Below are 27433 nucleotides of genomic sequence, written 5' to 3'. Positions count from 1 at the left end.
CAGTTCAATATACATTCTAATTTTGGTTATTTCTTCTTTGAGTCATTTGGAAATTTTTTTTTCAGGGTATTGGGCATTGAACTCGGGGCACTCTGCCACAAAACCACATCCTCAGCTCTATTTTGTATTTTATTTAGAGACAGGGTCTCTCTGAGTTGTTTAGCACCTACCTTTTGCTGAGGCTGGCTCTGAACTTGTGATCCTCCTGCCTCAGCTTCCTGAGCCTCTGAGATTCCAGGTATGTGCAACAGTGACCAGCTGGAAATGTGTTGCTTAATTTTCAGCTATTTGGGGGTATTCAATAAATATTTTAATATTTCTAATTTTGTTGTGGTTTAGAATATATACTGTATATTTTTAATGCCTTCAAACTTCCTGAGGTTTCTTTTAGGACCTAGAATATAATCTATTGCAGTGAATGTTTCACGGGCACCTGAAACATTTTTATTATTTGGTGGAGTGTTAAGCAGGATGGTAGTGTTTTCAAGTGTTCATAGTCATGCATCTACTTTTTCGATCAACTACTGAAATACAATTCTTGAACTCTTCAACTGTAGTTATAGAATGTAAGTTGGCTTTCCATCACCAAAACAAGTACCTGAGATAATCAATGTAAAAAGAGAAAAGATTTCTATTGGCTCACAGTTGTGGAGGTTTCAGTCCGTGATCAGTTGGCCCTTCTACTTTTTGGGTCTGTGACAAGGTGGCACATCATGGCAGGAGCATATGGCATTGCAAAACTGCTTGCTTTATCATGAGGCAGACAGTAAAAAAGAGGAAGAGGAAGGGACCAGAGCCCAGCAATCCTCTTCAAAGGCACAACCCCAGTGACCCAAAGACCTCCCTCTAGGCCTCACCTCTTAAAAGTTTTCACAGCCTCCCAATCATGCCTTTCTGGGGACCAAACCTCTGAAAAGGGGCCTTTGAAGAACATTTAAGATCCAAACAGTTCCATGTAGATTTAGTTTTTTGTTCTTTCCATTTTATCAACTTTCTGCTTCATGAATTTTGAATCTCTGTTTTTAAGTGCACAAATATTTAGGGTTGTTCTATTCTTAAAGAATAGCTTCCCTGATATAATTAGGAAATATCTTTTTTTCCCCCTCTGTTAATAGTCCTTTTTTCTGAATTCAAATTTTGTTGATATAAATAGAGTCATTTCAACTATCTTTCAATTAGTTTTGCATGTTATTTTTTAAAACTATTTTATTTATCTGTATCATTATATTTAACATGGGTTTATTATAGATATATATTTGGGTCTTTCTTGTTTTTTTTTTACATTAAATTTTTTTTTTAATTGCCAATGGATTTTTCCACTTTATTTGTATATTTATATGTGGTGCTGAGGATCGAACCCAGGGCCTCACACATGCCAAGCAAGTGCTCTACCACTAGCCACAACCCCAGTCCCTTATATTTTCTTATCGTGATAAAATGCATCACTTAATGTTGGGGCTATGTTCTGAGAAGTGCATTGTTAGCAAACATGATTGTGCAAACATAGAGTATAATTAAACTAAATGAGTTTGATATAGCTAGGTGATACAATCTATTTCTTTTCTTTTTTTTTGTAGGTATGCTAGAAATCGAGCAACCTCATGCATGCTAAAATGCTAAACACACATACTACTATAGCGCTATAGATATGTAGTCCATTGTTGATCAAAACATTACTCATGACGATATACATCACAGAAAATTTGCCATTTTAGTTCTGTTGTAAATATACAATTCAGTATCACGAAATACATGAATGTCATTGTGCAACCACCATCACTATTTCCAGAATTTTTCATCATCCCTCACAAAAACTCTTATCTATGAAGCTATAACTCCTCAATTCCAACCCCCAACTCCAGTAGCATGCATTCTACTTTCTATCGCTATGAACCTGCCAATTCCAGGTATCTCATAGAAATGATTCTATTTCTTTTTTGTGTCTGGCTTATTTCATTTATCATACAATTTTCAAGGTTCATTCATGTTATAGCATGCATTGGAATTTCATTCCTTTTTATAGCTAAATAATATTCCATGGTGTGTGTGTGTGTGTGTGTGTGTATGTGTGTATACACACATATACATTATATATATATATATATATATCACTTAAAAAATCAGTGGGCTTTGATTTTTTTATCGTGATAATTTCTGAGCATGTAACTTTAATGTAATTATTATTACATTCGTTTTGAATTTATCATTTCACTATTGGTTTTCTATTTATCTTCCTTGTTTTTTCTTCCTTTGTCTCACTTCATGAGGATTCTTTTAGATTACCTCTATAAATAATCACTTCATCCGACAGACAGCTATCATCTTTTTCTTTTTATCTAAAGAACTTATTTTGGGGCTGGGGTTGTGGCTTAGTGGTTGAGCAATTGCCAAGCATGTGTGAAGCCCTGGGTTTGATCCTCATGCAAGCTACAACATGGATAAACCTTGAAAATTGTATGCTAAATGAAATAAGCCAGACACAAAACCACAAATAGTTCACTTATATGAGGTACCTGGACTTGGCAGGTTCATAGCAATAGAAAGTAGAATGCATGCTACTGGAGTTGGGGTTCAGAATTGAGGAGTTATGGCTTCATAGATACAGAGTTTCTGTGAGGGATGATGAAAAATTCTGGAAAAGTGGTGGTGGCTGCACAATGACATGAATGTATTTGTGATACTGAATTGTATATTACATTTTATTTTAAAAATGAAATAAATGTATTGTGTTCATCTACAACTTAAAAAAATATACATATTTTTAAAAAACCCCTTCTTTTTGTATTTTTTATACTGCAGGTCTCCTGGCAATGAATTATCTCAATTTTTGTCTGTCTGAAAAGTCTGTATGTTATCTTCATTTACAAATGAATTTATTCTGGGTATAGAATTCTTGATTAACTTTTTAATTCTTTCATCACTTTAAATGTCATTCTGGCTTGCAAAGTTTTTGACCGGAAATTTGCTTTTATTCTTATCTTTGTATCTCCCTACGTGATATATCCTTTTTCCTCTGGGTCCTTTAAAATTTTTTTAATCACTGGTTTTCTATAATTGGATTATGTTGTTTCTTGGTGGGTTTGTGTGCGTGTGTGTGTGTGTGTGTGTGTGTGTATGTGTGTGTGACACTGGGGAACAAACACAATGGAGCCTTTACCACTGAACTACATCCCCTCATTCTTTTTATTTTTTCAGACAGGGTTTTCATAAGTTGCTGAGAGTCATTCTGAATTGCTGAGAGTGGCCTTAAACTTGTGATGCTTTTGCCTTAGCCTCCAGAGTTACTGAAATTATAGGCATGTGCCACCATCCCTGGCATCCCTTTGTGCATTTTAAAAATGTTTATCCTTCTTGGGGTTTATTGAACTTTTTGGATTTGTAGATTTATATTTGTCATCAAATTTGTAACATTTCCAGCCAATATTTCTTAAGCTATTTTTTCGCTGTTCCTTCTCTTTTTGGGGAATTTTAATTGGACATATATGAAATCACTTTTTGTCCCACAAGACACCAAAGTTCTGTTCATTTTCTTCTGGCTTCTTTCTCTCTGGGCTTCATGTTCTGTTGTTTCTGTTGTTGTGATCAAGTGTTCTTATCTTTTCTCCTGCAGTATGTAATCTGTTATTAATCCCACTTGGTGAAAATCTTACTTAAAACATTATGCATTTCTGGGGATATGGTAAAGCAGCCCTTGGATTCAATCCCCCCAAACAAAACAAAACTAACCATTATATATTTCATCTCTGAAACTTTTATCTCAGACATTTTATATCTTCCTTCCATTACTGACTCATATTTATGTTGTCCCATTATCTTTGAGCATACAGTGCATGCTTATAGTAGCTACATTGACATATGTCTATTAATTCCATTATCTCTGTCATTTTTTTAAAAAAATTCTTTTTAGTTGTAGATGGATACAATATATTTATTTTTATGTCGTGCTGGGGATCAAACCCAGTGCCTCACACATGCAAGGCAAGTGCTCTACCACTGAGCCCCAGCCCCAGTTATTTCTAGATCTGTTTCTATTTATTAATTTCTTGCCTGATATGGATCACATTTTCCTACTACTCTGGATGTCTTATGATTTTTAAAAACTAGATAATGATTGTGAATTTTACCTTGTTTAATACTGGAATTTGTTGTATTCTTTAAAGAATGTTGAGCTTTTGAGGGGGGGGAGTTAATTATTGCAGATTACTTTTCTTTTCTGCAACCTAGGAGGCCCTTATTAGATCCAACCCTTGCAGGCACTCTAATCTTAGACTTTCAGCCTCCGGGCCTGTAAGAAAGAAATTTGTTTTGCTCTTGTTACTCAGTCTAAGGTAAATAACAGCCCAAATGGACGGAGACACATTTCAAAACTCCATAAAACTGTGGGCCCAAAGAAACTTGAACTATGTGGGTGCTGCGTCCTTCTTCCCTGGAAGTCAGCTGGGCTTGCACAGCCATGTGAGATTGAGTCTGTAGAAATTGCTGGGGTCCAATCACTTTTTATCTTTTCTGTGGCTTGTTTTAAAGCTCTTTTAGGGAACTTTAATTATGGAGCTAATTTAATCTCACTTCTAAGCTGTAGCTCTCTAGTTCCTACTAAATGGCTAAGACTTCAACAAGATTTCCCCATTCTGGATGGAGGAAATTCAGATATTTTTGATCCTTTGTGACTTCTTGGGATTGTTCATTTTGAAGATTCTCACTAGTTAGTGTCTACTTAAAAATCTTTCTTGCCCCAGAAGAAGGAATTTATGGATATACAGATTGATATTCAGGAAAACTCAAGGTGACTCCTATACAAATTTCTGAACTTCCTTCTGCTTGGCTCTCTCTTGAACTCTGCCTTAATATTGTAGCTAGGTTGGCATATCCAAACACACCTTTTTCCTCTACAGAAAAAGATGCCAAGTTCCTTTTCCCTGTACTACACCTTCAAACCTCCTGCAGGCAGTAATCTAGGATAATAATAGGGATTCCCTCAGAGATTCAGTTCTGCACTATGTTTAATGTCTGAAAATTGTCATTTCATATATTTTTGCCTCATTTTCCTAGTTGTTTATGTTGGGAAGGAAATTTCTGTAGCAGTTAATCCTTCATAGGCAGAAATCAGCTTTCAATAATTGTAAAGCCATTACATTGGTGTGGCAGGTAAGATTAATGAAAAGACAATACAAGAAGCGATGTACAAGATGAGATTGAAACATCAGAGACTAGTTTGTGAGACACTTTGAAAGTAAAGTCAAACTCAGCATCCTTTTGAAAACTATCTGCCTATCTGCTTGCCCTCACTCCCAGTTTCCCCACTAACTGTCCAACTATTCAGGCTTCTTTCTTTTGTCTACCTAGATCACTTTTTTTTTTTTTTTTTTTGGTACTATGGACTGAACCCAGGGTGCTCTGCCACTAAGCTACATCACCAGTCCTTTTTTTCTTTATTTTTATTTTTGAGATTAAGGGCCTTGCTAAGTTGCTGAGGCTGGTTCTGAACTTGGGATCCTCGGGCTGGGGATGTGGCTCAAGCGGTAGCGCGCTCGCCTAGCATGCGTGCGACCTGGGTTCGATCCTCAGCACCACATACAAACAAAGATGTTGTGTCCGCCGAGAATTAAAATAAATAAATATTAAAAAATTCTCTCCTCTCTCCTCTCTCTAAAAAAAAAACCAAAAACAACAACAATAAAAAAACCCCTAAGCTGAGTTTACAGAGGTTCATTACTGTATTTGGCTACTCTAGGTCACTTTTTAAGAATTGAAAGATTCTATTTTAAAATGGTCTGTAGATTAAATAAAAAAAATATGACGTCTAAATAAATTTTCTTGTGATTGGCAAAAACTAAGGGAGTCTTTCTAGGTTGTTTATCTTCATGGTTCCTTATTTTTTTTTTCTTCTGTGGAGCTATCTAACATCCTGAGAGCTTACTGCTATGTGCATAGTGAAGATATTCTCTAAGTAGTCTAAAATTCAAGAATCCATGCCCCAAAATAATTAAAAATTTATCTGAACACAATGATATTAGAATCTATAACGTTATTTGAGTTTCCTGCTAGTGTATCGAATCATCAGAGTTTTTTGGATTTCTATTTCTACAAACACCCATCGGTCCCTCTTGATTTGGTGAAAGTATACATTAAGCATAAATTCCCTTCTCATAAAAGAACAATCATTTTTCTATTAAGTGTAAACTGAAAAACAGCAAAAGAGATTTTCTGCCTCAGTCTTTGAGCTCATGGGAGTGCTGTGGATTTTACAAGCTGACAAACTGGACAGTACATTTTTTGCATTGTTTCAGGCCATGTAAAATTTTCTAAATAAATGGTTCCTGCTTGCCAAGCCTTGGCCGATAGCACTGACATTTTCTCAGTCCATGAAGCTTACCACATGGATTACATCTCTGCATTACTCACACAGCACAATCATTGGCCCATGTGCCAGGATGAAATATGATTTTACAGTTGCCCCAAGAGCAAACATTTCCAGTCTGGGTTCCACATATAAAGAGACAGATTAGTAGTTTTTATTTTCTTGCACCGATACAAACACACTCACCTCAAGCAGAAGCATATGCTCTGTAGACTGATCTCTTTGTGGTAAGAAATTCTTGCTCCTTTTCAGTCTGTCACCTGAAAAAAAAAAAAAAGAAAAGAAAGGAATACTGCACTATTTGCATTGTTAAAACAAAATAAGTCCAAAGGAAAATGTGCCTTGGAAATCCTTTGCTAATTTGTTTTTGTAGAACAGCTGGAGGTGAGGCCCACTGTACTAATCACGTCCAGTTGCTGCTGGTCAAGTTGCACATTCAGGAAATTCATAATTAGGTGGTTATATCCCCTGAGTTTCCCCTGACGCACTCTTTACAACGCTCGATTTGTCTTTTTTTCCTTGTCATTCAAAACGCAGAACCAAAAAAAAAAAAAAAAAAAAGCAAATGTTAAAAGAAAAGGAAATTAAAACTAAATTTTAAACTATGATGCCATGATGCCTCCAAATTGTCTTTATGATTATGGCCCCTTCCTGAAGATAAAGATAGTAAAAGATATATACATATTAATGTCTGTATTTGTATTGTGTGTGTAGTTCTCAGAAACATTAAAAAAGGAGTTAAAATATTTTTTAAAAGGGTTTCCCCTTAAAAATTATTGGAAAGTTTATCTGCTATGTTTTGATTTTAAAGACTATGGATTTAAGTTCAATAAGTACAACCTGGACTTCAAGAATGAAATTTTAACATTTCATGTAAATTTGAATAAATGTCCTGATGCAATCTACTTTCATCTTCCTCTCTCACTTGCAACATTCAGTAATTAATACAACGTTGTAATTTGTAGTTAGAGAGTTTGTCAATCCCTTGTTGACTATTAAGTGCCTCAGTTCTATATCCAAAGCCCTGGCTTTTTAAAAAAATTTGTTCTAATTAGTTATACATGACAGCAGAATGTACTTTGACTCATTTACACAAATGGAGCACAACTTTTCACTTCTCTGGTTGTACATGATGTAGAGTCACACCTTTTGTGCAATCATATGTGTCCCTAGGGTAATGATGTTTATCTAATTCCACCATCTTTCCTACCTCCATGTCTGCCCCCCGCCCCCATTCTCCTTATTTGCCCAATCCAAAGTTCCTCCATTCATCCCTTGTCTCCTTCATTATGGATCAGCATCCACTTATCATCAGAGAAAACATTTGGCCTTTGGTTTTTTGAGAAATATATATCACTATCATATTAATAATCCTACAGTGTTATTGGTTCATTTGCTTATCTAGTGAAATAGAGCAAAATTAAAACCAAATAGTTCCTTAAATGTTAAACACAGAATTATCATATGACCCAGCAATTTCACTCAGATATATACTTCCAAATATTGGAAAAGGGTACTCAAACACCTGTCACAAATTTTCATAGCAGCATCAGTCACAATAGCTCCATATTAGAAACAATCTTAATGTGTAGCAATGGGTAAAAGGATAAACACAGTCATATCTAGTATCTGTGAGAGATTGGTTCCAGGACCCTCTCCTCCATATATGCCAAAGTATATGGACAAATCCCCTATATAAAAGGTGCAGTACTTGCTTATACTTTAGATTATCTTTAAATTACTTCTACCACCTAATACAATTAGTTTATTATGTGAATTCAGCATAGTACCATATAGTACCTGTTGTGTTTCACATTAAAGTTTTGTGTTTTAGAACTTTCAGGAGTTTTTTTTCCCCAAGGTTGGTTGGTTAGTTGATTTGTTGGCACTGGGGATAGAACCCAGGGGCATTCTACCGCTGAACAACATCCCCAGTCCTTTTTACTTTATTTTTAATTTTGAGACAGTGTCTCACTAAATTGCCCAGGCTAACTTTGAACTTGTGATCCTCATCCTGAGTCTGGGATAACACACCCAGCTTCCAAGTATTTTTGATCTGTGGTTGATTCAATTGGTGGCTGAAGAGTTCACAGACGCAGAGGGTCAACTGTATACATACAATGGAATATTCTTCAGCTATAAAAAGAAATGAAGTGCTGAAACATGATACAATGTGAATGAACTTTGAAAATATGCTAAATGAAATGCCACACGTTATGATTTCATATATGTGAAAAATGCAGAATAGGTAAAATCCATAGAGACTGAAAGCACTATGATAACTTCCAAGGGTGGCATAAGGGGCAAATAGGGAATGACTGCTTAATGGGTATGGGATTTTACTTTGGGATGATGAAAACACACACAGAGTAAATGTTTAGCTAGATGCCACTGAATTAATCACTTTATTTATTTATTAATTATTTTATTTTTTATTTGTAGTTGGACACAATACCTTTATTTTATTTATTTTTATATGGTGCTGAGGATCAAACCCAGGGCCTTGCATGTGCTAGACAAACGCTCTACCACTGAGCCACAATCCCAGCCCAAATTGATCACTTTAAAATGGTTAATACTATGTTGTGTGGATTTCACCTGTATCAAAAACTAAAAAGTAAGTGTATGAGTAAACAATACAGGTTTTCCTTAAGGACTGAGTGCTCAGTACATCTTAAGAGATTACACTATTTGATATTCCTAGAGAGTGATGAGTAAGAACATAATATAGCAAAATAAATAAATAAATATATACATACATAAAGAAAAAAATCTACCCATTTTTCATTTTCCCCCCAAAACTTATCGGAAATATTAATTAGCATATTAAGAACAAGAGGGGCTGAGGTTGTGGCTCAGTGGTAGAGCGCTTCCCTAGCACATGCAAGGCGCTGGATTCAATCCTCAGCACCACATAAAAAATAAATAAAAACAAATAAAAATAAAGGTATTGTGTCCAACAACTAAAAAAATAAAAATAAAAAAAGAACAAGACTTGTAAACATGACAGTGATAATTTTCATGTTTTCCTTTAAAAATAAGTCCTTATGTGAATTACAGGTTGCATTGGAAACAGGTCTCCACTTTCAAATTCTACAGCTGATTTTCTATAACATATATTTGTATACAATATTTCTATAACATATAACATATGTCAACATATTACTGAGGTTCCAATTCAATGTTTGTCATGTGTGAAGCAGTATTACCTCGTATCAAATAGAAACTCTTCTTCCCCCAAGAACCTCCTCTCCCTTCCTCAATTTCAATAAATGTAATTTGGTTACACAGAATTAGTATAGCACACGTACCCCACCCCACCCCACCCCACTCCCACCACCCACAGCCTGGCCCCCCAGGGCATGGACTGACCAGGGACGTACTGGGGACTGACCGGATCTGCTGTAGCAATGAGCTACATTCTCAGCCCTTTATTCACTTTTCATTTTGAGATGAGGAATTGATAAATTGCTGAGGCTGGTGATCCTTCTGCCTTAGCCTCCAAAGTCCCTAAGATCATAGGTGTGTGCTACAGCATCTAACTAGTACCATCTTATTATTATTTATTTTTTATTTTTTGGCAGTTGTAGATGGACAGCATGCCTTTATTTTATTTATTTTTATGTGATCCTAAGGAGGAACCCAGTACCTTACACATGTTAGGCAAGCTCTCTGCTACTAAGCTACAGCCCAGCCCCAGCCCCCATCTTTTCTTAATGCTTAGAATAAGAAAGAAATGGTAAATGTGACTTTAAGTTAAATTTTCAAAAAATATACAATTCCATTAATTTGTACAATTATTGCAAGCTAATAAAATATATATATATATATATATATACACACACACATATACATACATATACACACACACAAACAAAATTGTATAAAAGTAATAAAATAAACATTAGGAAAATAATAAGTGCTTGAAATGGGCATGAGAGTGTTCTTCCTGACCCTGGAGGGACCAGAAAGGTAGACAAGGTTTCCTGGGAGGCCGTGTGAAGATGTGGCAGGCACAGGTTTCCTCCTATGGCCTCCAGGGTCACCAACGACTTGCCTGACATCACTGTGTGGGTCTTCCAGGCAAAGACTTCTGAACAGAGACTTCCAGGCAGGTCACACCATCCGTAACTGCTGCCATTACAGGTGTGCCAGCTGCTGGAGCCGATCTAGCCTTAATGAACAGATCACCAAAGACCAAACAGAGAGAGAAAGAACAAGCTGAACTTTCAGGACAGCATCCCTGTGAATCAGTTGCTGGAGGACGGAGAACACAAACTTGTAAAGAAAATCACTAAAGAGATACAAGGGCTACACAAAGGAGACTTCCCTGATCAAAAAACACAAACCAAAGTTTTTAAAAATGCACCAGGGAAGAACGTGGTTATTGTAAAGATCCAACTAGTAGCCTGGGAACTGGATCAAGAAATATTCCAAAACCCAGAACAAAAAGAAAGGAAATCATGAGTAGTGCATTGGTGATGGAGGTGGGATTTAAGAGAACTTCCATGCAACTAGGAGAAGTTCCCGGAGGAAAAACAATGCACATGAAGGAGAAAATAAAGCCAAAATAAACAAAGTGAAATGCACAAACAAAAAAAGATGTACCTGGATGGAAGAAACAATGTCAACTTTTAGGCAGGAATCATAAGAAAAGATTATACACACAGACACACACACACATGTGGACACACACGGCTAAATAAATTTTCCATGTATAAAATTTTCAGACACCAAATATAAAGACAAAAATCTCATTCTGTCTGTGTAGAAGCTTGTAAGTTACTTATAAAGGAAAAAGAATGGGACTGGCATTGAAATTCTCCTTGGCATCTTTGGCAGCTAGAAGACAGTAGAATACATTTTCAATTTAAATATATTTATCCTGTCAGAGTGAAAGAAATGTATTTGCAGATATGTAAGGATTCAGAGAAGTCACACACATGACTCATCAGGGGAGAAGTTCTAGGAAAAGACTTCATAAAAAGAACAACAAACGGAACAGACTTGAGGAGAGAAAGCCATTGTGAACAATGAACTTAATCTAAGTGGACGAGGATGATCAGGAACTGTGTAACGTGAGTACTAAATACTCTAGAAGTACAGTAGCATAAAAAAAAAAAGGAAATTTCTAATAATAACCGGGAGTTGAAAGAACAAACCCACCTCAGCAAAACGGAAGAATTGTGGTGAGGAGGGACATGAGAAGAAAGCAAGGAAGCAACAAACATTCCAAAGGCTTCATCGTTTGGGAAGAGGGGGAGGAGGAATTTGCAGTAAAGGTCTCTTCAGGCTCTATGCTGTAGATGGAGAGGGACCCTAAAGAGACTTCTCTTTAGGGGGAAAAGTGGGTGTCTCATTTTCTTCTAATAATAGGGAAATGTCTGATTACATAGGTGAGCTGAAAAAGAACAGGTAACAATAAGTATAAAAGGTAGCAAAATCTCAGAGGAAGTGTGGGGATCTGTGACACAGAAAATGAAATTTAAGTTTAAAATCTCTAAACTGAAAAAAGACTGACACAGCCACATCAATGTTTATAGCAGCACAATTCACGATAACTAAACTGTGGAACCAACCTAGATGCCCTTCAATAAATGAATGGATAAAAAAAAAATGTGGCATATATACACAGTGAAATATTACTCAGCAATAAGAGAATGAAATTATGGCATTTGCAGGTAAATAGATGGAGTTAGAGAAGATAATGCTAACTGAAGTTAGCCAATCCCCAAAAACCAAATGCTGAATGTTTTCTCTGAATTAAGGAGGCTGATTCATAGTGGGATATGGAGAGGGAGCATGGGAGGAATAGATGAACTCTAGATAGGGCAGAGGGGTTGGAGGGGAAGGAAGGGGGCATGGGGTTAGAAATGATGGTGGAATGTGATGGACATTATTATCCAAACTACATGTATGTAGACACGAATCCGTATGAACATACTTTGTATACAACCAGAGATATGAAAAATTGTGCTCTATGTGGGTAATAAGAATTGTAATGCATTCTGCTGTAACATATAAATAAAATATTAATTAAAAGATTTTTTTTAAAAGACCAACATTAGATGTAATCATAAAAAGCATGATTTATGAAAAAATCAAAGCCATAACTTTGTGTATAAGAAAAATGGCAACTAAACAAATTTAAAAACTATTTAAAATGTAACAATGTTATAATAAAACTTTGAACATTAGAATTTGCTAGTTCTGATAGACACATGTATGTATACAAAGAGGAGTCGAATAGTGAATTCATGAAGCTTGGTCTAATATGGATCCAGTTGGTCCTCCTTAGTTGCCATTTGCCTGCTTACTAAAATTTGTCACCATCAGCTCAATATTTGAGACACTTTTGCAGAGTAGCAAAAAATTTGAGTTGCCTAATAGATATGTTTCCAGCTAAGATCAAACAAGAGGACACTCTGCCTTCTCATTTCAGCTCTTATACTATAAACAAGTGTCCGTTTAGCAGTAAATTTTGCCACATTTTTGGTGATTTTGCTGTTCAGAATGTTCTCCAAATGTAGTTTGAGCTGTCTCCTGTTCCTAAACTCAAGGAAGGTATGATGTGCCTTTTGGAGAAAATACACACGTGATATAAGCTTTGTTCAGGCATAATCTATAGTGATGCTGGTCATGGATTCAATATTGATGAGTCATCAATATGTATTAGAAATGGCTTCCTTAAACAGACACACAAAAAAAGGAAGGTTATGTATTGATCAGATAACAAAAATGTTGTGATGTCTGATGTACAAAGGAACCAAATCCTGTATTTTTCCTACAAGTCATAGTGCAGTATTTGATAACTCAGTGTTGTGCTGAATTAGTGGGAGATAGCTATCTCTAATAATGAGAATCAACTCTATATAGACTTAAAGAGAAATTTTAGTTCCTCAGATATATTTATATATCCCATGTGTTTTTCCTTAAATATTATCTCATTATGATTTCTAATTATAATCCAATAAATTTAGAAATACATAAAATGAATATAAAAATCTTAATTACATTGACTTTAAAAAGTACATATCTAGATAACCCCTGAACTCAAAGGAATACTAAAAAGAGCATTTAAAAAAGCAAAGAAAAATTTGAAATTATCTATAAAGCAAAGGAAATAATATTGCATACAAAGCTTATGGTATTTGGTAAGGGCTAATTCACACAAAAAAGTAGAACTTAAATTCCTTCGTTATTAAAGAATGATAATGTTAAAATATAGAAATTCTGTAACTGTTCACAAAAATCAGAAAAATAATGAAATAAATAAAAAGCAGGAATTTTCTACTTCCTAGTTAAGAAACATAAAACAGGAGTTGGGGTTGTAGCTCAGTGGTAGAGCACTTGCCTAGCACGTGTGAGGCACTAGGTTCGATCCTCAGCACCACATAAAAATAAATAAATACAATAAAGGCATTGTGTCCATTTACAACTAAAAAATAAATAATTAAAAAAGGGGGGCCTGGGGATGTGACTTAGTTGTTGAGCACCCCTAGGTTTAATCCCTGTTGAGGAAAAACAAAAAACAAAAACCATAAAACAGGAATTTAAAGAAGCAGAAAACAAAAACCAACACAGCCACATCAATGTTTATAGCAGCACAATTCACAATAGCTAAACTGTGGAACCAACCTAGATGCCCTTGAGTAGATGAATGGATAAAAAAAAATGTGGCATATATACACAATGGAACATTACTCAGCAATAAAAGAGAATAACATCATGGCATTTGAGGTAAATGGATGGAGTTAGAGAAGATAATACTAAGTAAAGTTAGCCAATCCCCAAAACCAAATGCAGAATGTTTTCTGTGCTATAAGGAGAAATAAATAAATAAAATAAAGCCCAAAATCTGGTTCTTTGAATGACATACAAAACGACAAATCATTTCTATTTGAGATTAAGAAAAACAAAAGCAAAAATACACAAATTGTGAATGAGAAAGAACATATAAAGATAAATATCAAACAGAAGGAAAGAAAGAAGAAAACCCTACATGCAACTATATAACAAATTTGAAATTTGAGACATAGCTTATTTCCTAGCTAACAATATAACAATTAAACCAAGTAAAAGCAGGAAAATCAAATAAACTAATAAACTAATTACTATTGAAGAGTTGTTTTTTCTTTTGTTTGCTTTTTGGTACTCAGAGTTGAACCCAGAGGTGCTTTTCCACAGAACCACATCCTTAAGAGCTTTATTTTTTATTTTGAGACAGAGTCACACTGAGTTGCTTAGGTCTTCATTAAATTGCTGAGGCCGGCCTCAGACTTGTGATCCTCCTACCTCAGCCTCTCAAGTCACTGGAATTATAGGCATATGTCACCGTGACTGATTTTATTATCTTTTTAAAAATAATTTAAGATCTAGTTTTTATAAAGGGAACAGAATCAATTATCTTTATATCTGAAGTCTAGAAAAACTTAAAAGTAATTGGAAGATTTTTTAAATTGTTTCAGATCTTAGAGAAAACGAAAAGTACCCCAATTCATTCGATGAAGCCAGGAAAACTTAAATACTCAAACCGAAGAGAGTGTTAAATAATAATCTCTGTGACCAAACTGAGTTTATTCCACTAGTACAGTCACTCTCAGGAGATCCAACTATATAACTTTTATTCTTCTTAATTTGAAATCATATCAAACTCATAGAGCATGAAGCACTCACGACGTAGAGCTTTCATTCAGTGACACAATTCAAGTTTTGCCAATTCTCCCAGTTTTGTTCTTTTTGGGAAAATAATCGAGTCTGGGACCTCATGTCGCACCTAATCCTTGTCTTTTTAGTCTCTTTCATCCTGAGATAGTTCCTTAGCTTTTCCTTGACTCTCATGATTTTCACATTTCAAAAGATCACTGACCATTTATTTGTTAGAATCCCCCAATTCGGGCTTGTCTGATATGCCATCCTAATGACAAGATGATGAGTCTTTGGCAGGATGGGCACAACACATGATATTGCCTTCCCTTGGGTGGTACATGAGGTTGATTTGCCTAATGGCTGGCAGAGTTTCTCTCTTAGTTAGAGTGGCCTCTGCCAGATTTCAACACGATTGAGATTTCTCTTTTGTCCTTTATAATGAATTAGTATTTGGGGGGGAATGGCACATTGATACTGAAAACATCTTGTTCCCTGTCCAACTTTCATTCACTCTTTTCTTGTGATGTTTTTGTTAAATGAATGATTACCATGATGGTTGTTAAATGGAGATTTCCAATTCCCCTAATTTCTTCTGCATTTGGTGGTTGGCATTACCCTGTAAGGAAGAACTTTCTCTTATGATTTATTTATTTATCAATATGGACTAAGGGATCCTTACCTTGTTCAGTGAGTTACTTGTCTTTCCTATTATTGCTTATTTTGGTGATCAAATTATTTCATATTTTGGCTGGTGGGAGCTCTTATAAACTTTTGGAACACGATGACTTTTGATAGATATGTATCTTTCTGCGATCATATCTTTGCTTTTTGTTGTTGTCGTTACAGCAAGATTTTCTAGAAACTTCACTTCCCTGCCCCATCCTTGAAATCAGCCATTTCTCTAAGAACCCTTCATTCACTTTAATATGTATTTAAAAAAATATGTGTTTAGAAACCAAGATTTGGGATCTAAGTGTGCTTATTGCTATTGAGGTGTCACTGTTCCTAGGCTAAGTAAATAGAACGAAGAAATATGCAGGTTACAACCACAATGAGAGAGCACATCAGACTCACTAGAATGACTGCAATAAAACAAGATAGATACTCTAAAAACATTAGAGAGGATATGGAGAAATTGGAGCCCTCAAATATTGCTGTTGGAAATAAATAACAGTTTATTCACTTTAGAAAACTACTTGGCAGTCTGTAAAAATGTTAAGCATAGATTAACTTTGACCCAGAAATTGTACTCTTAGGTGTGTATCCAAAAGAATGAAACACATGATTACCCCAAAACTTGCACATGAATGTTTGTCATAGCATTATTCATAATAGCCAAAAAGCAGAAACCATGCAAATGCCTGTCAATGGAAGAGTGCATAGATAAAAATACAATAGAATATTATTTGGCAATAAAAAGTATTGACACACACTGCACCATGGATGAACCTCTACGGTGGATTGAACGTTTGCCCCCAAACAGATTGTCCACATCTTAATTTCTGGAATCTATGAATGTTACTTTATTTGGAAAAAGTGTCTTTGAAGATGCCTTTTATTGAAGAATTTTTGGATGAAGAGATTGGCCTGGATGACAAGATTGGTCCCTAAATCCCAGTGGCAAATCTCCTTTATAAGATAAAGGTATGGGGAGATCTGATGAGGAACCGGGAAAGACACAGACATACAGACACTTACACAGGAGAAAGCAATGTGAAGATGAAGGCAAGGACTGAGAGATGTGGCCACAAACTATGAACGCTGAGGAGTGCATATAGGAAGAGACAAGAACAGATCCCAGGGAGTGTGGTCTTGCAACAGGAAAGATCCTCCAGGGATTGCAGACTTGCCAACACTAGGGTTTGAACTTTGGCCTCCAGAACTGTGACACAATACATTTCTGTTGTTTTAAGCCACACAGTTTTGTGTAATTTGTGTTAGTCTCAGAAAACTAATGCAACCTCAAAACTAAGGAAATAAAGCTAGATGCTGAAGAGCAGACAGTAGGTTCCATTTATATAAAATATTCAGAAAAGAGTAATCTATAATCAGAAAGCAGACCAGTGGTTGTCAGGGGCGAAGATGGGAGAAGAAATTGCCTAAACAGGCATGAAAAGCATTTTGGGGTGGCAGAAATACTTTAAAAATGGATTATGGTGATGAATGCTCAATTACAAAAATTTGCTAAAAACATGGAATTGTACATTTAGATCAGGGTATTTTATGGTATTCCCATTACACCTCAATAAAACTCTCATAAAAATGAAAAATCAAAAAACATAGAAATAAATTAGACAAGAAATGCAAAGAATTTATATGAAAGAAAAGTGTAAAATAATTTTTCTTTATCTATGGGTATGGGAGGCATTCTTAACTAAAAAAAGTCTAAGCTTTATTTCCCTATATAAATATGAAATATACACATATATTTATACATAAAATTTAAATACATTTATAGCCAAATGTACATACACAGATCAACTGGGAAAATAAGACATTTGAAGAAAATTTTTAACAGAGGACAAAGTATGGCTATTTCTAGTAATATAAGTTAGTCATAGATATTAACAAGAAATTGACCACTCAAGAGAAAAATAGAAAAGGAATATGAAGACCAAAGACAAATAATGAATAAATATAATTTTTAAATACATAAAATGAAGCATGATGAAAGAATGCAAATTGAAGCATCTGTGAAGCGTCATGTTCTATTCCATCAAAATGGGAAAATTACAGAGCAATAATACATAGTGTTGTGGGAGTATGATTGGGGAAGAATAATCATCTCATATCTTCCTTGTGGAAATTGTGAACTCTTATCAGGTTTTGAAAGGTAATTTTACAATGCATACTAATGTAAAAGATATACACTTTTGGCCCACTTTGGGGTGTTGATTTCACTGAAGTTAGGGACCAGCATACATGTTGTATGTACGAGAATGCTTATTTCACAGCGTTGTCCACAGAAGTGGCATACCGGGGGCAGGGAGAGGCATGGACCTCAATAGAGAAATTGAATCCTTTGTCCATAACCACAGGATGTTTTCCAGTCATTTAAGTGGTTAAAAGATGGTGAATTAGGGCTGGGATTGTCGCTCGGAGGTAGAGTACTCACCTAGCACATGCGAGGCCCTGGGTTCAGTCCTTAGCACCACATAAAAATTAATTTAAAAAAAAGGTATTGTGTCCAACCAAAACTAAAAAATAAATATTAAAAATGATAGTGAATTAAATATACACCAATTGGGCTGGGGATGTGGCTCAAGCGGTAGCGCGCTTGCCTGGTATGTGTGCGGCCCGGGTTCGATCCTCAGCACCACATACAAACAAAGATGTTGTTTCCGCCAAAAACTGAAAAATAAATATTAAAAAAGAAAAGAAAAAGTTCTCTCCCTTTCCCTCTCTCTCTTTAAAAAAAATATATATATACACCAGTTGATTTGGAAATGCTACTTGACATTGCTGCATGAGAAAAAGCAATCTTCAGAGACGCATGTAAATGAAACTTATTTATACATATGTGTCTTCAAATGTGTGTGTATATGCATGTGCATATATAGTGTGCCTACTGAATTTTTTCATTGGTTAATTTTAACTACAAATTTCATTCGTAGTTAATATGTAATCTGTGGGATGCTTCTTTGAAGACAAATGAATAATATCCTATTCTCTATGTAAGTGCTCTACCTTTTCCTTGTGGGTATTTTTTTTTTTTTGTACTGGGAACTGAACCCAGATATGCTTTACCACTGAGCTACATCCCCAGCCCCCCCTTTTTTTGTGAGACAGTGGTTCACTAAGTTTCCCAGGCTGGCCTCAAACTTGCAATCCTCCTGTTTCAGCCTCCTGAGTCACTGGGATTACAGGCATGTACCACCAAGAAGCCCAGCTATCTCGTGGGCATTGATGATCCTTGCCGAAATAAATTATTACATTGGTGGTTGAATCTTTTTTATTATTTAAAGTAAACTCAATTGAAGTATATTGGATCTTTTTTTCAAGCTCTGATTTTGTTACATATCAGGTTTGAGAGCTAAATGATCTACATAATGGTTTCCTTTCTCCTTAATCTGATCTGTGTGGGCTAAAAATAAAGAGGTTTACTTTATGTTTACACATTTCTCCATGACCAAACTGAATATAACTGACATTTTCTGTTTTCTCTTAGACTATCTGATACTTTCAGGAAAAAAATGTAACATATTAGCTAATGAGACAAGTTAATTACACTTTTTGAATTTGGCATCTGCATTAGTGATATTGATTAGTAAAACTTACCAGAATTAGATTATTAATCTACTCTCTGTTTTCTGCACTTGACAGATGTTTTTGAAGTTTCTGCCAAAGGCTGGTTCAGCAATATTGCCTGTAAGTAGTATTTTTCTGAGTATGACATTAAAAATCTGTCACTATAAAATAAATTAGGAAATTTCACAATACTCCAATTTTAATATTAAAAATAAGTTAAATCCTTTTGAGCAGAAGAGACTAGCACAACATAAATTTATCTCAGATTAAATGGCATTGTCTTAAACTATTTTTTTAAAAAAAAATCATCATTGGTTTGGGGCTGTAGTTCAATGGTAGAGCCTATACTTCGCATGCATAAGGACCTGAGTTCAATCCCCAGAACACTTTCTTTCACACACACACACACACACACACACACACACACACACACACAGAGAGAGAGAGAGAGAGAGAGAGAGAGAGAGAGAGAGAGAGAGAGAGAAAGGAAAGAAAATCACCATGTACATGTAGAGTTTATTCAAATGATAAAGTTTATGTTTTGCTACTCTATTAAAAATTTAAATGAAAATAATCAAGTAAGTTAACTTTTTGCTTGGAATAAGAATGGAACTTAAATCCTATGCTGTTCTATTTCAGAGTTACTTTTGAAATATTTTGGAAACTCTTAAACTTTTTAGTATCTTATCAATGAAAACATATGATTAAAAAGTAGAATTTTGGGCTTAGGAGCGTAGTTTGGTGGTAGAGCACTTGCCAAGCATGCACAAGGTTTGATCCCCAGGACTGCAAATAAGATTAAATGAAATAGTAAAAATTCAAATCACAAGATTTCACACAATTTAATCTATGTAGAAGCATTAAGAAATGTCATCAATGAGTTACATTAATAGCTTTTTAACATCATGAAAAGCTTTTCCATTTTATTATACTTTGAACTGAAGGCGATTTTACATTCATAAAGTCACATAAAGCAAGTGTTTCATATCTTAAGATGCTGTAGCTGATAACCTCAGAGATTTGCGTTTGGGTCACAGCTCAGCTGTGTGGTAATTTCAGGCCACAGTTTGCAGGGATGCAAAAAGAAACAGTTGAATTGCGGGGGACAATTATGATCTCTTTTTCTGTTTAAATATGGTCAGGTCAGTAGTGATCCTTTGTGTTTACAAAGATGGGCTAGTATATTTCATTCATTCAAAAATACCCATTAGGGCTGGGGGTTTGGCTTAGTGGTAGAGCACTTGCCTAGTTGTGTGAGGCTCCTGGTTTGATCCTTAGCACAACATAAAAATAAATAAGTAAAATAAAATAAAGGTATATGAAAAAAGAGAACATGTAATAAAATGTTTAAAAATATGCATTAGACACACCTAGGTGGCAGGCATTGTTCTTGACTTGGGAAATAAAATTACCTACCCTCCCAAATATGGAAGATATATAGGTACATCCTGTTCACATAAAAGTCATTTAATAAATCTGTCTAACAAAATGTGCTATATTCATCCAATCAATGAATGTTTTTGTCCCCATGATTCCACTGAAACAGCCCTTGTCACCAATGATCTCTATGTTGCCAAATCTAGTCTCATTTTACAGTTTTCATTACTTGGACTTCTCTGTAACACTTGACCCAATTTTTACCCTCTTGGAAGCACTTTTCCTTCTCGGTGTCCAGGTCAACAGCATCCCACAGTTGTGTCTCATTGGCTGTTACTTTTCAATCTTCTTTGTTGATTCTCCCTATTTCTCTGAATTCTAAATGTTGGAGGGCTCCAAAACTTCACTCTTGAAAAGACTGTATTCTCTATTCTCTGAGTCGTTTTTATGTAGTCTATGACTTTGGCATTGCTGCCACTCCCAAATTTTTGTCCTTGGCTCCACTTCTTCCATGAACTCTCTAATCATATATCAAGCACCTATTCGACAGCTCAGAATAAAATCTAAAGGCCACTCTCCTGTGCTCACTCTGAGACTCTGACATTTACATGATATTTGTTGGTGAGTGCCTTTTAGATAAACATCAGTGATGGATGAGGGTTAGAAAAACTGCTTTGAGATGTGGAAGTTTAACTGTTGATGCAAAATACAACAGAGACCTCAGCTGATCCTCTAGAGAGCTTTAGAGATGGGATAAGCCCTCAGAATTGTTCACTTGAGATGAGATAAACATGCCATCAGACATCTTTGCATGAAGCAGTTTATTGGATGCTGGCTACTCTCAGTGAAGGGTGAGACCTTGGCATAAGGCAGTTTTCTCTTACTAAGAGTGAGTCCTGGAGAGGACTTGGCTGTGAGCCCTCAGCATCAACATTCATAGCAGCTGGGAGAATGAGTGCCTTGTCCTAAAGGCAGAGCTGGATGGCACAACGTAACTTCTACTACCACTCAATATCTGTAGTATCTCACATTTGTCATTTTACATCTCTTACATGGCTTTATTTTTTCATATATACTATGTATTTGACTTATGTATTTGCTTGTTAGTCCTTCTATCATGTACCACCATAACATCAGAATCTTTCTTTCTTTAATCTTTAAACCCTATATTTTAAGTATCTAGAAACTACTTGGAGCATAGTAGGTATTAAATAAATATTATGCAACGAGTATATAGATATATCGTGTTTAGTAAATGCTAGGAGCTATACACAAATAAACAAGACAGGCTCAGTCACTTCCCCCATAAGCTTACAATGAGGTAGAAATTATTTATACATATGTCAAGCACGAGTAAAATATGTGTATATATATATATGCTAAATTTTTTGCATGTATGTGTGGTACTGGGAATTGAACCTAGGGGTACTCTACCAACCAACTACATCCCCAGTCCTTTATATTTTTTTATTTTGAGCCAGGGTCATGCTAAGTTGCTGAGGCTGGCCTCGAACTTTCAATCTTCCTGCTACAACCTCCTAAGTACTGGGATTATAGGCATGTGCTACCATGCCTGGCTATGTGCTGTATTTTTAAAAATATAATTATGGACAAATAATGTTATCTAGTATTTTTAATCTATCTAGATTCAACACATCTGATAGTCTATCACAAAAGTTTTACTGAATACTAATGTCAGAAGATTATTTAAAAAGTGGAGACTTCAGTTAGTTATTGTTCCTACTAATTTTTGGAAAGAATACAGACATCACTGGAAAACGTCTTTTGCCCAGTTTAGAAATAAAGAATAAGGGATAAAATAAGAGGGAGACTAACAAAAATAACAAAAAATGAACACTTACTTAACTGAAATTTTTATTAACCAACATCCTGTTCTCTAAAATTCTAGAAAGCAAGGCTATAATTTTCTCTAAATAGATAAGGGATAAAATGTTTTGTGACGAATGGATAATTAAATATAACTTTTCCATTACTTCTATTTTGATGACAGTTAAAATGTAATAAAGACTAGGAAATAACACTTTAGCTATGTCATTATTGTAGAATCACAGACTCATCTTTTAAAAAGCAGCTCATCTCCCTAAAAGCTATGTTTTTGGTTGTCTGCAGCACATTTTCTTTCGTTTTTACAGTGTACTGCGTAATTTACATTACAGAGCTTCTGCAGGATGAATGATTTTCCCCTCTTTTCCTATTTTTACCAAAAAAAATGTGAAAGGCTTTCAGTCTATATGTTTTCTTTTGGCAGTGAATATGACAACCGACATTTTCATTCTTGATTTGTCAGAAGCAAGATAATTGGCATTTCTAGGATAACTTGCATGGGAAATCTCAAATTGCTCTGTCAGTGGATTTGCTGGTCTCTTTGCTTTCTTGCACATTATTGTTAGACTACATGCATGGTGAGCCAGCTGTAAGCAAGCCAGTGCTCCTGTCTTCTGTGTGTCACTTCATCCTGGGAGCGAGGTAAGCCTTGAGAAGATCCAACACTATAAGAACCTCTACCTTAAAAGTGAAGAAAAAAAAGAAAAGCAAGTCGCCCCCCCCCATTCCCATGGGATAATAAACCACTGGATTCCACTGTTATTCATTTCAGATCATTTGAGGTGGTCTTCTATTAAAATAAATTTTAGATTCCAGATGAATGTCAATTTTATATGAATTTGTTAAGATGTCACCTCTATTCTTGGATATCTTTTAAAAAGGAATAAAATGGTTCTAGTCCAGGGTTTTAGGGTGCACATCAAGTTTGAGTATGTCTTTGCTTTGATGACTACTGATTAAATGACAAGATCTTTACAGCAGATTTTCCAGGGCACGATAAGTATTAGAATTATACAAATCATCCTTTTTGATAATTAATTAATCCTCATCTTATAATTGGAAGCAATATTGAAGTACTTTTAAGCACAGAAGAAATGCTGCAGACCCTCCATTTTAGAGGCAGCGGTATTTGATATGCAGATTGGAAAAGTCAAGGATACTTAAGTGCCACAGAATTTTACAAAGGAAGGTGAAAGGAAATGATGTCTTACCATGAACTCACCTGAACACATGTGGGTCATCTGAACACGTGTCAGATGTGACAGAAGCAGCTCTAACTTGCCTAATACCACATACACAGTTCACCTGTGTTTGTCTTACTCAACTTTTATCTGTCTCTCTCTGTTCATCTCTCAGCACCTTGTCCTTCATTTTTTTTTTCTTTGAGCCTACCCACAATCCATGTTTTATTCTTTCTTGTTTTGTGTATTTTTCTTCCTATTTTCATCCCAGGCTGTTCTGATGAAATGATCAAATAGTGTATTTCAACTGTGTATTTTATAATATCTATTACTGTTCCTATGAAATATTTTATTTTTTTGGTAATAGATTTTAAAGCAAGAGAGTAAAATTGTTTGAATTTCCTTGATTTAAAAGCTTTTCAGTTACATGTAGCTCCATTTTTTTTGAGGAGATATAGTTTCAATTAAAAAAATATTTACTTCAGGTTTGGTTTAAAGATAAAACCCTGAATATAGTACATGTCCATATTTTTATTCATTGCTTTCTTAGGGATTGCTTGCAGGGATTCTGACCCTACTATACCTTGCCTGGCCTCCCAGGCCTCCCTTTGAAATATTGATGGAAGCCTCCATGACCTCTTAACTCCAGCATTGTGCATTTATGCAGAACCAGCACCTGCCATGGATGATGCCATGGATGATGTAACCAGCTCAAGCAGGACCTGGTCCCCCTTGGAACCTCTAAGTGCCTGGGGAGCTGAACATGGGGAAATGAATCCTGGGGAAACAGATTTCTAATGACCCTGTGTAATTAGACTACCCTGAAGGTCTCTGAAATGAGTTTTCACTTCTACATCCTTGATCCTGCAATGGGTATGGTCTTGCTGATTCCTGAGATACCCTCAATGAATCTTTCCTATTGTCTTTGTGCAAAGTACTTAACTTCTATTTAGTGGTGGTAATCTCAACAACCACACCTTCCTTGGCCCTAATTTTACACACACTTTTCTTGCCAAAATACAAATTTTTAAAATCTTCTGTCTTTCCTGCTGCTTCTCACAGCAAACCTGGCTAAAAGCTGCCAGAAACACCCATGCCACTTCCTGAATGCTGTTCTGCCTTGAGGTTTCCTCTACCAGCTTAATTAGTCTGTCATCTTTAAATTCAGCCTCATGAAAAGTCTCAGGACATAAGCAAAATGTAGACAATGTAGGCATTCTTTCAGAAGATTAAATGTATGGACTTTAGTCCCAATTGAGTCCTTGTTTTCTTCTGAAACCTCATGAACATAGTCTTTAATGTCCACATTCCTTTCAGTATTCTGATTGCTTAAGCTCTGCTTACAACATTCTAATGTTTCTCCAGCTTGCAGTTCTTCAAAATTTTCCAAATTCCTCTTGAACACCATTTCTAGAGGCTTCTGATCCAAATGGTCAAGTTAGTCACAGCAATGATCCCACTTCTTACCACCAATTTCTGTTAGTCATCTTTTCATGGCTGTGACCAAAATACCTAACAAGAACAACTTAGAGAAGGAAAAGTTTATTTGGGCTCATGGTTTCAGAGGTTCAGTCCATGGTTGGCTAGCTCCATTGCTCTGGGCTTAAGGTGAGACATAACATCATGGCAGAAGGGTGTGGTAGAGGAAAACAACTCAGGACATGGCAGCCAAATAGGAGAGGGTGGGGGAGAGACACCCATGTACTGAATTCTTACCAGAGAACTTAATAGAGACTTTTGTAGAAAGCAATATTGCCACACCAACAGAAGTATTCATAACCACATTAGAAAAGAGTGCTGCTTACCTATTTTTGCCCATCTGAGTATCAAGGTCATGATAATAATGGTCAAATAGAGTCAACCTGGATGATTTCTCTATGTGTAACAATACCCAGAAGAGTTCTTTAATCATACTTTTTATGAACACTCAAAAGCATGTGTTGAGAACTACATATACTTGAACTTATAAGTCTCGGTTCAATCAACTTCAAAACAGCGCTACTCTAATGATAATGTGCATATGATTCACCTGGGGATGTTGTTAAAATGCAGGATCTTGGTCTGCCTATCTGAGGTGGAGCTTGAGATACTGCACTTCCAACAAGCTCCCTCCCAGGTGATGTGGCTGTTGTTGGTCCATGGATCATACTTTGAGCAGCTTTAGAATCTAAAGGTATAGAGTTTTGCAACAAAACTTGTTATCACCCTTCAGTTCTTTCTCATTATGAAACCATTGATAATTCAGCTTGTGGATTTGATTCCCATTTTCTCTTGTCATCTGGCCTGCCATTGGGTGTCTGCATTTGCTATAATTCTTTGTTAGTGAATACATAGTGTCCTTAGTGTGGAGTTGTTAACCATGGGAACAGCTGCTGGTTACTAATTTGTGTACCATATGAATGCTGGTTCTAGCACCTGCATATGTGGTAGCTTCAGTTTTCTTTTGTTTTGCTGTGGAAGAATTATTTCTTGTTTTATATGTGAGATACATAGCACTATAATAATTCATGTACAATATTAGGTTATTTTAGGCATTACTATCAAGTAGTTTGGGTATTATATTCTTATTTCATTGAACCCTTACAGGAACTCTGTGATGTATGTAGTTTTAATATATTGATGTTCACAGTAGTTAAATAAATCCTACAATTTCACAAAGATATAAAGGGTGGAACTGGGATTCATAGCCTTGTATTGTTATTTCAGATCCAGATTTTTTCTATTGCACCTTGCTATGAATGAATTACGATGGTCGGGAGATGGACTTTTTACCCTTTGAGAGATCTTTCTACATCTCTGTATATTCATAAATTTATTTTTCTTTAGTTGCTCACTAGCCTACTATAGCACCTCCCTTCTCCTCTGAAGAACAACTTGAAAATTGGAAGTTTGAGAAAAATTAGCTTTGGATTTAAAATAAAGTTGGAAAATAAAATATATTAGGGAGAGGCTGGAGTTGTGACTCAGTAGTAGAGTGCTTGCCTCGCATGTGTGAGGCCCTGGGTCCGATCCTCAGCACCACATAAAAATAAATAAATAAAAATAAAGATATTGTGTCCATCTGAAACTACAAAAAAATTATATATATATATATATATATTAAAGGGAGAATGAAGAAGTAAAAGAAAAATAAAGATAAATGTCAAGATAAGGGATTATCCTTCTAGTTTTCATCTTTCCTTTTCCACTTTCTTCTTTTTTAAAACAATTTTTAGTTGTTAATGATCCTTTAATTAATTAATTAATTAATTAATTAATTAATTAATATGCAGTGCTGAGATTCCAACCTAGTGCCTCACACATGCTAGGCAAGTGTTCTACCACTGAGCTACATCATCAGCTCTTTCTTTCTTTCTTTCTTTTTTTTTATTCAGCATTTTTCCGAGGAAAGGAAGACACTTTTGTGATATTTAAAACTTCATCTCCAAACAACTCTGTATACTTATTAATTGTTAAGACATTTTATACATTTTACTAAAAAAGTAATTAAAAATAATATTAAAAAATAATTTTAATTCATGGACAAATTATTTGTAGTCTATAAGATATATTATTGTTCATATTTGCATTTGGAAGAAATGTTTTAGGGTGGCCAAATGCACTAGAGATTTGATTCAAAAGCAAATGAATTTTATGTTTCCTTATTTAAAATGTTCAGGGAGAAAAGAATCAGGCAATTGGTATAGGTACTACATCAATAGTTCGATTGGTTAAATATATGATCCACTACAAATTAGAAAGAGCACCAAAAATCTTTTAGAAATTTTTTATAAAC

The sequence above is a fragment of the Ictidomys tridecemlineatus genome, chromosome 3, assembly GCF_052094955.1.
Source record: "Ictidomys tridecemlineatus isolate mIctTri1 chromosome 3, mIctTri1.hap1, whole genome shotgun sequence".
In the NCBI taxonomy this organism is placed as follows: Eukaryota; Metazoa; Chordata; class Mammalia; order Rodentia; family Sciuridae; genus Ictidomys; species Ictidomys tridecemlineatus.
This window is presented reverse-complemented; position numbering follows the sequence as displayed.